This window comes from Zea mays, chromosome 5 (genome assembly GCF_902167145.1).
Source record: "Zea mays cultivar B73 chromosome 5, Zm-B73-REFERENCE-NAM-5.0, whole genome shotgun sequence".
Lineage (NCBI taxonomy): Eukaryota > Viridiplantae > Streptophyta > Magnoliopsida > Poales > Poaceae > Zea > Zea mays.
The window spans coordinates 140,399,586-140,413,313 of record NC_050100.1 but is presented as its reverse complement, the minus strand read 5'-3'; positions in this window follow the sequence as shown (position 1 = coordinate 140,413,313).

The following is a 13,728-nucleotide window of genomic DNA, read 5'->3' as shown; positions in this document are numbered from 1 at the left end:
CAACTAGTAGAGTCATGATAGATTCTATCATACCTTTGGACATTCACCTTATACGACTAGTTATCCCAATCTTGATATAAAATAAAGATTAAGCCCTACTAAAGAATCTTCAGATCATAACCAGCTACTAGCTTATTCATTCCGCTTATCGAATAAATTCCCTTGCAAAACTATTTTGTCATATGCTTCTAACTCTCATGGTCAATACCAGGAAGGGAAGATTACCAGACAACATCAAACAGAAATGAATCCTCCAAATCCTCCACCTATTGGAATCGATCAAGTGGTTGCCGCCCAAATGCTGGTAATGCAACTAATGGCAGACATGGTTACCGAAATGCAAAATCAGATAAGACAAGAACAGCAGGAAATACGTCAAGACCGACTGGAGATATGTCGAGAAATAAGGCAAGCACAGTTTGAAAGACAACAACAACACCCACTGCCACCACCACCACCAACTCCATCAAGCTACATAAACACATATATATATATATATATTACTACTATTTGTAAGATCTAAGTGTTACTTTAGTTATTAAATGGTATGATAATGTTTTAGGAGGAATAATAAGATCTATTTGACCCCATGAGTTGCTAATAAATTATGCATCATGCCGAGATTTTGTTTGTGCATATGTTTTGAGATAATATGGTTATACACCTCTTTTCTTGCAAATCTCGAGGACGAGATTTCTAATAGGGGGGGTGAGATTTGTAATACCCAAATTATAAGACTTATATAAGAATTGATCTCATCATGTGATTGGCCACCTACTTCTTGAGTCATGTGACTAAGTCCATTTAAAAGAGAATAACCCCTTACTAAAACACAAACAAAGCATGCATCACACAAGAGTTTTGTTTGTGCATTTAATAATAATAATAACCCAAATAGGAATATAACAAAACTTTGAAATTGGGTGGAACACTAAATTGAAATTTATGATTTAAAAATAGAAATGGAGAAGAAAAAGAGGAAGGATATAAAAATATAAATAGTATATAAATATATCTCCAAAGTAGTACTGTTTATGGCACAATATCATTTGGGGATAAATTGGCCATAAGTTTAAATTTAAACTAGGATTTAAATTTGAAATGAAGAAAAGGAGAGGAATATAAAAAAGAATTATATAAAAAAATAAACATAAATCTAATCCTTTAAAAAAATAGTATTTTTATTTGTACAAAAAACCTAGGGGCGGCTTTCAAATCGAATTTGAATTCAAGTATTAAATTTGAAACCTAGGAAGAAATTCAAATAGAATAAAAAAAGAACTAAACCCTGCCTGGGCCGCCAACCCCAATTGGGCCCACTAACTCTTTCCCACTGCTCGGCCCGTCAAGCAACTTTCACGTGCGGCAATTGGACCTGGCGCGGCGCTGACGAAAGGGCCCCACTGGCCGGCCACTCAACACGAGCGCTCTGGCGGGTGGGACCTTGTCCCTATTTATCTCCTAACCGCGTGCCGCACCCACCCACCTCCTCAGCGAGCTCCGAAATCCGGCCGGAGATACCGGGCGTGCATGGCGACTCCCCCCTGGGCACCTGGGTATTTAATGAAATTACCCTCTCGTGCTCTCTAACCCAACCGCACATCCCTTCGCCACACTGGAAGGACCAAGTACTTGTGCGATTGGGCCAGCAGAACTGCGGCTCGGGTCGACCGCCGCCACCGTTGGGACTCCTCCACGACTGCCCATGGCTGTGGGGCAGATTCGAAGGCGGCGCACGTAGACTTATCGGATGCAGTCAGGGCTGGAAAATAAGCTCGAGGCTCGCGAGCCGGCTCGAGCTCAGAGCGGCTCGGCTCGGAGTGGCTCGCGAGCCTCAAGGGAGCCGAGCCGAGCCTGCCTTTTAAGCTCGTTCCCGTAGCGAGCCGAGCCGAGTCGGCTCGTTCTGGCTCGCGAGCTGTGTCAAATTACTTAATATGTAGAATAATAATGGATATTGGCTAATTTTATAGATTGTTAGTGTGTTCCTTAGCGTTTCATGATAGATATATGACAATTAATAATTTAAATTCCTCATAATAATGAATGATATCTATATATTTCATATTTATATACTAATAATTCACTATATAATGCAATTATAAAATATCAGGGTGTGGCTCGCGAGCCGAGCCGAGCCGAGCCTGGTTCTTCAGCTCGTGAAATGGCCGAGCTGAGCTCGGTCAGCCATCGAGCTGCACCGAGCTGAGCCGAGTCGAGCTCGGCTCGGCTTGTTTCCAGCCCTAGATGCAGTGACGGCTGGGTAGCTCTTCGGTAAGTGATCCCCCTCCCTCACACCTGCTCAGCGCCTCGGCGTATCATCATTAGCATAGCGTGCATACCGCTGTTGAAGCCGATTGCTAGCTCGTCGTGGCGGGGCGCAGTGCCACCATTCTCCAGCGTTGATCTGAGAGCGTTAGCGAAGGCGATCGGTAGTGGGGAGCCAGTGGCGCTTCCGCCGTCGTCGGTGACCACGTATTTTCCCTAGTGCGCGTCGATGAGTAGACCCATTGGGGAAGATGATGTCCCCTAGCCGTTAAATCGTCCATCGAACTCACGGCGGACAGACCTGCGTTTCAAATCCGGTTAGTGGCGAGGGCCATGCGGGGGTCCTCGACGTGCGTGCTCACCGGCAAGCTATGCCGCGCGGGGTGGCCGGATCCGTTTGTTGGAGTCTATGGCGCTCGGTCGTGACAGTATAGCTGAGAAAAGAAATTGAAGAGAGAGAGAACCAGGAGGTTCAAGACGATGGTGAGCCATCGGAGGTAGAAGAGCAAGGATGGCCGTTAGATAGGGATTGGGCGGCACAGAATAGATCAAGCGGGTGCCAAATCGTGATTGATATGAGCCTTAGGATCGGGATCTGGTGGCTTTGATCGCACGAGACATATATCTAATTGTGGTCGTCAGATCATGTGTGGGCGGCTGGGATTTGGTCAGGAGAAGACGACTTCATAACCATCCGCGATTTAATCTGAGCCCTCGATTGATGATCGGATGTCTAGCAATCCAGGATACCGTTTCGCCATGCCATTTTGCTAAAGAGACCCTGCGCTTTACATATATCAACCCGCAGTCCAGCCTTACTGTGCTCTGTGTCTAAGAAAAATTAGGATTTGGCCCCTGTGTTATCTGTAAATAGTGTGCCCAGTCCAGGGAATTATAAAATCCAGAAAAAGTGATTAGAAAATGATTTTTAATGAGAAAATAAATGCTAGAATTTGTGTAATTCATATAAAAATCATATGAAGTCCTTTTTAGTCCATTCCAATTCCTATAATTTTGTAATATTATTGTTCATCACGTAGTACCTCTGTTTTGACATGAAAGTCACATTAAATATTATATCCTATTTAATCTTGTACAAACACATATAATTTTCAGAAATTCATAACTTTCCCATTTTAATTTCGAATTGACTCGTTCCAATTGCGTTAGTCTCGTACAAATATTTACTATGTAATAAAAACATTTATTATACCATGTCTCATCATTTTATGATTAGATCTTTATTTAACTTATGATTGGTTAGTCTTGTTAATCTACTTAACATTATAATCTACTAGAATATGAACTATGGTCAATCTATAATTTAGATTAAAGTTAAATTAATTACTACTTTAGGTTATCTTTTCTCTGAGATTATAGAATAAACATAGAACCTAGTTTTAATCATTTAATCACCTCATAACTTGATGATCATGACTCCGATCTTAGTAGTTCTCGTTCCCACGATCTCGTAGCAACGCGTAGATTATTATTATTCAGTTGGTACTTATGCTTGGTGTGATGTTAATTTTGTCTATACCATGTCTGTTTGTATTGCTACGACTAGCAGTGCGGTCACGAGGATCTAAAGAATCACCCTGGTAATTGGAATCTCAAGTGCCAGGCAAGTTGTGCTCTTGATACACTTTTATTACCCAATAATATTCTTTATTATCACTATTCATGCATAGGTTTAATTTTGATGGGACCCAATAGGTCAACCTAGTCTGTTTATCTATTTTACCTTGTTATCCCTGAATCACTTGGGTAGTTATTGCTTTACATGGTTTTTGGGATAATATTTCATTATATCCATGTTCCAATTATTCTATTATTTTATTTATGTTCATGTCAAGATCATTATATTTTTAATTGGAACATGGAGCTTAACTTGAGAAACACGTGCCACCACAAGGGTGGAATGGGACGCCCTTGGCTAACTAATTAGGAAAGCTAGTGGAAGACTACCTTAATCGAAAGGGGCAAGGGCAGTAGGGGAGTTGCATGCAAGGAGGTTCTCGGGTTGATCTTGCTGCGATGACGGTCAGACGAGGGATTCTTGCAAGTGCTCTTCCCATAAACTGTAGCAGGTTTTCGGAAGCTAGTAGAACTTTCTAAAGGCCTCGTAGTGGATCCCTAGCCATTCACCTCGGTAGTGTCTAAGAGCCTTGCAAACCCTGGCGACATGGGATACACGACTTGTGGGTACATGGTACAACCTCTGCAGAGTGTAAAACTGGTATACTAGCCGAGCTCACGGTCATGAGCAGCTCAGGACTCTCGCATGATTAAATTATGGAACCTAAACTCAATTTGTCATATGCATTGCATGGGATTTGTTATTAATTTTGTTCTATTATTATTATGGTTTGGTATTTACTTACATCTAGTAATTGCTAATAAAATTTTGACCAACTTTAAAAGCAATGCTCAGCTTTAACCATTCTCTTTGATAAGCCTTACACTTCATGAGCTCCCACCTTTGGTGAGTTCATGCCACATTATTCCCCACAACTTATTGAACGATGAACATGTGTAAGCTCATCCTTGCTGTCACACACCCCCCATAGGAGAAGAATAGGTGGTTCAAGAGGAGCCACACAACGAGGAGTTCGATTCGATCTAGGTGGCGTCTCCTAGTTGACTTTCTGGCGCCAAGGATGGATTTTAGTTCGATCCATATTTATAATTTATTTTGTAAGACTTACGCTATGTAATAAATATTCTGATTATTGTGACATTTATCTCTATATAATCTGTTATTATATATGTTGTCTTCTTTGGCGCATGTATGAGATGCACCCGGCTTTGTCCCTTAAAGCCCGGGTGTGACACAAAAAGCTCGAGGTAAATTGGGTTCCTTGATCCGATACGATCTTCTTTGGTACTCCATGCAGACAAACAATTCTTGACATGTATAACTCTGCTAACTGGGCTCCTAAGTAGGTTGTCTTCATAGGTATAAAGTGTGTCACTTTAGTCAACCTATCCACTATAACCCATATTGAATCATAGCCATCCCGAGTACGGTGTAGTCCAACTATGAAATCCATACTGATTTCTTCCCATTTCCATTCCGGTACTTTGAGAGGTTGTAGCAATCCTGCTGGTCTTTGATGTTCGGCTTTAACTCGTTGACACACATCACATAGTGCAACATGAGTAGCCACATCTCTTTTCAAACCGTACCACCAATACTTTTCCTTTAGATCCTGGTACATCTTAGTACTTCCAGGGTGAATAGAATAAACTGAATCATGGGCTTCTCTTAAGATAAGTTGGTGTAGGTGCTCGATTTCTGGTACACAAATTCTCTTTTTAAACCATATTGTGCCTTGACCATTGAAAGGGAAATAGGCTCACACCTTTTCCTAAATGATTTTGGTAGTTGAAATTGCCCAACACAAATAATTGGACTAACTAGTTTGCTCTAGATTATAAGTTCTACAGGTGCCAAAGGTTCAACACAAACCAATAAAAAGTCCAAGAAAGGGTCCAAATATAAAGAGCAAAAGACAACCGAAGGTTGCCCTGGTCTGGCGCACCAGACTGTCCGGTGTGCCACCGGACAGTGTCCGATGCACCAGGGAGATTAACTCCAAACTTGCCACCTTCGGGAATTTGGGAAGCCACTCCGCTATAATTCACCAGACTGTCTGGTGTAGCACCGGACTGTCCGGTGTGCCAAGCGGAGCAACGGCTACCTGCGCCAACGTCGTCTGCAGCGGCTACAGTGAACAGTGCCAACTGCGCGCGTAGAGTCCGAGCAGGTGTCAGATGGAGCACCGGATAGTGAACAGGACCTATCCGGTGCACCACCGGACTGTCTGGTGGCCCACATTTCAGAAGCTCCAACGGTCGAACCCTAACGGTTGGGTGACGTGGTTGGCGCACTGGACTGTCCGGTGCGCCATACGACAGCAGCCTTCCCCAACGGCCATTTTGGTGGTTGGGACTATAAATACCCCCCAACCACCACTCTTCAAGGCATCCAAGCATTCACTACTCCTCATTCCATATAAGAGCAATACACAACATTCCAAGACACAAATCAAAGCCACCGATCGAATCAAAGTCCACAATTCAACTCTAGTTTTTAGGACATGTGAGAAGATCGACTTGTGTTCTTTTGTTGTTCTTGTTGCTTGGTTGGCCTTTCTTCTTTCTCTCATTCTTACTCTCAAGGCCTTGTAAGCGAAGCAAGAGACACCAATTGTGTGGTGGTCCTTGTGGGGTCTAAGTGACCCGAGAAATCAAGGAAGGAAGCTCACTCGGTCTAAGTGACCGTTTGAGAGAGGGAAAGGGTTGAAAGAGACCCGATCTTTGTGACCACCTCAATGGGGAGTAGGTTTGCAAGAACCGAACCTCGGTAAAACAAATCACCGTGTCATCCGCTCTTATTTGCCTGTGATTTGTTTTCGCCCTCTCTTTCGGACTCGATTATATTTCTAACGCTAACCCCGACTTGTAGTTGTGCTTAAAGTTTATAAATTTCAGATCTGCCTATTCACCCCCCTCTAGGCGACTTTCAATTGGTATTAGAGCCCGGTACTTCATTAAGAGCCTAACTGAAAGTCGCCTAGAGGGGGGGTGAATAGGCGGAACCTGAAAATTAAAACTTTATCCCCCAACTAGATCCCTTGATTAGTGGTTAGAACAAGATATACAAATATCGGAGAATAGAAACTAAGTTCTTGCTTGAAAGGGGTATTGCTAAATAATGCGGGAGTGATAAATCAATTCAACTAGTAAGTTATAGAATAACAAAGCAAGAAGCCTTAGATGAGAAGAGCACTAGGACAAGTTCTTTCTTGCAATGTGTTGCTTCACTAAATGGGAATTTAACTTGAAGCAACACCAAATGATATTAGCAAATAAAGGTGCAAGAAAACTTAGAGCAAGGGAAAACAAACAAATCACAAGCAATAAACACAATGGACACAGGTGATTTGTTTTACCGAGGTTCGGCCCTCGAAGGCCTAGTCCCCGTTGAGGAGTCCACTTAAGGACGGGTCTTTTTCAACCCTTTCCCTCTCTCCCCCGATCACACAAGGATCGGTGAGCTCTTCTTCTTCTCAAGGATCACTCTCGATCCCACAAGGATCACCACAATCTTTGGTGTCTCTTGCTAGCTTTTACAAGCCTCCAAAACTTTGGAGGAAGTTCAATGGGAGTCAAAACTCCACGCGCAAATGAACACAAAGAAGAAGCACACACTATCTCTCGATGAATCTCACAAGGCACTAGTGCTAAACTCAAATGAGTAGCTCTCTTTTGCTTGCTCTCTCTTTTGTGGCACTTGTGTTGGTTGTAGTGGTCTAAATCTTGTGTATAGGATGGATCAATGAATATATGTGGTTGGGAGGGCTTGAGTATGTCAACTAGATGACTTGGAATGTTGCTTGGGCTCCCACCCCTTGAAGTGGCCGGTTGGGGTGGTATTTATAGCCACCTTCCAATTTTGTAGCCGTTGGAGAAGCAGCTGGCGATGGGCGCACCGGACAGTCCGGTGCACACCGGACATGTCCGGTGCGCCAGCCACGTCATCCTATCCGTTGAGATTGGAGCTGGTCGACCGTTGGAGGCTTTGTCCTCATGTGGCACCGGACAGTCCGGTGCCCCTCTGACTTCTGCTCTGACACTCTGAATTCGACTGTACAATTTGCAGAGTCGACCGTTGCGCGCAGATGACCGTTGCTCCGCTGGCACACCGGACAGTCCGGTGTACACCGGACGGTCCGGTGAATTTTAGCGGAGCGACCTCCCACTTTCCCGAAGCTGGCCAGTTCAGAGCCGCTTCACTCTGGAGCACCGGACACTGTCCGGTGGTGCACCGGACAGTCCGGTGAATTATAGTGGGCTGCGCCTGAGAAACCCGAAGGTGAAGAGTTTGAAGGCAATCCTCCCTGGTGCACCGGACACGGTCCGGTGGTGCACCGGACACTGTCCGGTGGCACACCGGACAGTCCGGTGCGCCATACCAGGGAGCACTTCGATTTCTCTTTGCTCCTTTCTTTTGAACCTTGTCCTGTTCTTTTTATTGGTTTTGAGTTGAATCTTTGGCACCTGTAGAACATGTAATCTAGAGCAAACTAATTAGTCCAATTGTTTGTGTTGGACATTCAACCACCAAAATCATTTAGGAAAGGGTTTAAACCCTATTTCCCTTTCAATCTCCCCCTTTTTGGTGATTGATGCCAACACAAACCAAAGCAAATATATAAGAGAATAATTGAACTAGTTTGCATAGGATAGGTGCAAAGATTGCTTGGAATTAAACCAATATTCATTTCATAAAATATGCATGGATGCTTTTCTTTGTTTTTAACATTTTGGACCATGCTTGCACCTCAAGTTTAGTTTTTGCAAATGTTTTGGAAATTCTTTTTCAAAGTCTTTTGTAAATAGTCAAAGGTAAATGAATCATAAGATTTGGAAATTTCTCCCCCTGTTTCTAATGCTTTTCCTTTGACTAAACAAAACTCCCCCTAGATTAAATCCTCCTCTTAGAGTTCAAGAGGGTTTTAAGATATTGATTTTTGAAATACTACTTTCTCCCCCTTTTGAACACAATAAGATACCAATTTGAGATTTTCAATTGAACTCATTTTAAAATTAGGGTGGTGGTGCGGTCCTTTTGCTTTGGGCTAATACTCTCTCCCCCTTTGGCATGAATCGCCAAAAACGGAGCCATCAGAGCCCATTCTATAAGTTGTCTCCCCCTTTGGTAAATAATATATGAGTGAAAGATTATACCAATGTGGAGAGATAGTATGGAGTGATGGCGAAGGGTAGATAATACCAATAGAGTTGAGTGGAAGCCTTGTCTTCGCCGAAGACTCCATTTCCCTTTCAATCTACGACTTAGCATAGTAATATACTTGGAAACATATTAGTCGTAGTCATGGTACGGGAATAATAGGATATATGCATTTGTACCAAAATGAAAGAGATATGATCAAGAGATATGTCAATTAAGCATGATCATAGTTCTATATAATATAGATTTCTCCCCCTAAATATGTGCCTTGAGAGGAATACATATTTTGGCCTTAAATGCCAAGTGCACATAATTAGGTTAATGAGAACAAGTCTATATCATAGAGAAAGTGAAGTGCATTGTGTCATAGTATATGTGTGATGCTCAAGACAGTTTATGCACTTATGAAAGCATGTTGCAAACATTTTAGGCATTTTCCTTTAAAGATTTCAAAGAGACTTAAGGACCATCCACCTTTGGAACAAAGGTAGCTTATCCTCGTTACAAGGTTAAGCTTTAAGCTCTTTGACAATAGAACCACTTCATCTAGTTTTAGCAAAGATGCAATAATGCATGAGTGAAATTTTTTTAAGAGGTTAAACTAGGTATGAAGCAGGGATAAATGCAAAGGACATGCTTTCTCTTCCTTTTATACAAGGTATGCAAAGAGTGTATATAAGAGGAAGATTTTAGATACATATGTAAATGATAGGAATAAGTTTTACCCGTTTTGTACCTTTACTTGTAGACGCTCTCTTCATTGTGCTTTTGTCCTTAGTCTTGTTTGCTTAAGACCTATGCTCAATGACAATGTGAGAAAATATTTTGCACAAGAGAGAGTTCTTACAACTAGTGATCCTTTTCCAAGTCATGGTTAACATATATTAAGTGGATCACAAATTGTATAAATGAATCATGAATTCTCCTTTTAACTTAGTGCATATCAAGAGAGGTATCGATTGGAAAGAATATGAGGCACTAAGTGTCATTTGATGTTATTCTATGATCAAACAAACAATGGATGCGATCAAGAGAGTAACATATTGGAATAGGAATTAAGCTTAAAATAGGAGAATCCAATAAGCATGCTACTTTAGTGATGAGAGCAACAATCCTTGATAAAAGCAACATTATTTTAACAAGATGGATTGATGTGTAGTAGCATACTTCATGAGAAACACTATTCTCATGCAAGAGACTATATGAAATTACTAAGATAAAGCAATAGTCTCAACATAATCAAAAATATAAGAGTGAACTCCCCCTAAAGATATGCAACAAGAAATTGAAGGAATTGATTTTGATGCATTCACCTTTAAAGACACAAAGGGAGACCCATTACACACCTTGATCGAGGCTTATAAAATTTGCAATAATCAACTTAAGCCTGGTAATTCCAAAATGAAAAGGATTTGGAATGCTTACAACCACACCATCGATTGTTGTGAAGACCTTATTGTCCAAGTAGGTGTCATTGTCCTTGATGTTCTTCCTTTTTCATTTGAGTGTCCTCCCTTTGTAGTTGTCTCTTTTTCCTTCCAAGCTTATTGAAAATACTCAAGAGAGATGTTAATAGCGCAAGGGAGTATATGGTGAAAGATGATTACTTTAGATAATTATCATACATGATTCATCACCCACAAATCACACAGACATGAAGTAAAATCCTTAACATTTGTGCTTATTACTAAAAAGGAATATGCACTATTTAACTATTTGATCAAACATAGGATTTTGCTTCTTCATATTGAATTTTATTAATTATTACTTAAAAGCAAGTCAATATGAGAACATTTATAGCAAAGGTATGAAATAGATTCTAAAGGATAAGTGCATTTATGAGAATGTGATTGAATGCACATCAAGACAAATTTAGTCCTCCAAAGAATCTATTCTTCAAGAATGATAATTTAGAGAGAATAACCATTGAAGGGAACTATATTAAAGAGATGAGTTCCTATACCTTTGCTTTTACCTTTCTTCCTTTTTGGTGAAGAGTACCCTTTGAGGCTTGTGGCTTTAACCTTGCACTTACTCTCTTGTAGATTTTCATAAGTAGACTCAAGAGAAATGTTAAAAGCAGCACAAGCACTAGTTTCCCTTTTTTTGTAATCATTTTGATAAGGAATGAAAAGAGGATTACTAAAGCATGGAAACTTTATAATATGAACTAGATTATTCCAATAAGTATGCTAAGTTTTAACTCATAAAACAAGCATGGTTAAATTCTTGATACTATGGGAATAAATCTAATCCATAACATGGAGAGCGATAAATGAAGAAGAATCATATCCTATTTAAGCAATAAAACATACAACATAAATTATTGGATTGATTTTCCTTGACATGATAAATTACGCATCCCCAAAGAGAAATTTATTCCTATAAGTGAGACTACTTAAATTACTTAGATAAAAACATTAGTCTCACTTTTCTAGCTATAGAGAGAATTTTCCTTTTATAAGTGTCCTAAGTATTAGAATTCCTTACATGACACTTTATTCTTTTAAGAACATGAAATATCTTTCTATATCTAGAATCATGGCAATAACAAGATAATTAGGGGAAGAACATGCCATGATATACTTGCAACAAATTAGAGTATGTAGATTGCCATAGTATGGAAAAGATGAATGTGCAATCTACCATATGAGAGGAAATTCTTCAAAGAATGATAATATCAATTTAAAGACATTTGAAGTGCTTCAATTTTTCTATGTGACTACTCAAGACACATAAGAAATGATATTCTAAAATACTTGCACTTAAAAGATAAGTGTTACCATCCTTTGGCTCTCCTCCATGTTGTAGGCCTTGATTTTTCCGCATAAGATAATTCTTTATTTCCTACAACATCAATACCTTCCTCGAGAAGATGATATGAGTTTAAGATGTAGTAATTTGAAGAATAACCTTGGGTCAATCACGGATAAAGATCATTGAAGATTTGATATCTTGAGTTAAATTGAATTAACTTTCTCAAGCACCCCAAGGCTTCATACCATCTCCTTTTCCTACAAAGCTTGTCAAGGATACTTTGGTACCCATCGCTTGATGGGTCCATCATGGTTAGTCAACAAAGATCTAGGAGCCCAAATGTCCTTTGTGTTAGCACTAGGTAAACTCATTACCTTTCTAGCACAAGTTGCAATTTTGGGTTGCCTAGTTACATGAGAATTAATTGACAAGCTAGGAGTGGAATTGTTACCAATGGGACAATCCTTGCATTGATGTCCCTTCTTTCGGCATGTGTAGCATAGGCGTTTTTCAAGTTTTGAAGTTTTCTTCTTTCCTTGTTTGTTGCTTGCTACATGGTTAGTAAAAACTTTCTTTTCTAACCCTATGCCTTTTTGTTTTAAATGGGGACAAGATCTAAGCAAGTGTCCCTTCTTAGAGCATTTAAAACAAAGTCTATCATCCTTGTTAATAATCAAGCCATTTTTAATGTAGGGACATGACCTAATCAAGTGCCCCTTTTCAAAGCATTCACTACACCTCTTAATGTGAAGTGTGGCTTGATCATTACCTTGGATGTTACCTTTTGTAGAGGCGTGGTTGAGGCTTTTGGAGGATGTATTGAATTTCATCTTTTGCTTCTTCCTCTTGGCAATCCTTAAATCCTTGACATTTTCCTCAAGGGTTTTAGTGCATGCCACAGTTGTTCCCGTCTCAAGCTTCTTCACCATGTGGTCACGGTTATCTTGAGAAGGTTGAGCAATGCACTTCCCTTTTAGTTGTGTCAAGCTCATCTTCAGCCTCTCATTTTCTTCCTTGAGCTTTTGATATGAATCATCGTTTGTTCCTGCAAATTCTAGCTCAAAGGAAGATTTGCTTGTCGACGGACAACAAGCATTAGCACATGGTAATATAGTATCAATTTGAATACATGTGCATGAGTGAGGTTGTTGGGATTTTAAATTTTCTATCACAACCTCATGAGCAATATTTAATATGATATGATCATCTCTAAGATTTTCATGAGAGCATAGGAGCATATCATATTTTTCTTGAAAAGCTAGATTTTCAATTTTTAGCTTTTCCACTTGGTCCTTAAGCAAGGTATTCTTATTTACTAATTGAGCGATACAATGTAAAGCGTTATCTTGCTCAATTGAAATAGTTTCATACCTTTGGACCAAATCAACATGAGAGCACTTTAGCTCCTCATGTTCTTTAGTCAACTCGTCAAAGCATTGCATCTTCATGGAGAGAATACTTTCTAACCTTTGACGAGCCTCGCCATGCTCTCTCGCTCTTTCTAGAAGCTTGAGCATGACCGCCTTATCTTCTTGGCTTAGGCGAGCGTAGATTTGCACAAAGCTTCTTTCTTCCTCCTCATCCTCATTTGTGCTTCCGCTATCATTTGTATTAGCCACACAACACATGTGGGAATCGAAATGGGAAGACAAACCTTTTGGAGAGGTGGATTCATCGTTTGGTCTCCACCGTTCATTTTCTTCTTCTTCCTTGCAAGGGTTAGTATCACAAATACTAAAGGAAGTAGAAGCACAAAAAGAACTATCATGTTTGGACTTATTAAATTTGCTTTTAATTCTAGTCCAAATATCATGCGCATCATGGATTGATTCGTTATAATTTGATATGAAGGCACGATAATCTTCTTTGCTAATAGAATTAGTTAAGATGTCAAAAGCTAGATAGTTTAAGCGATAACATCTTTGATCCTCCTCGGAATTAATTTT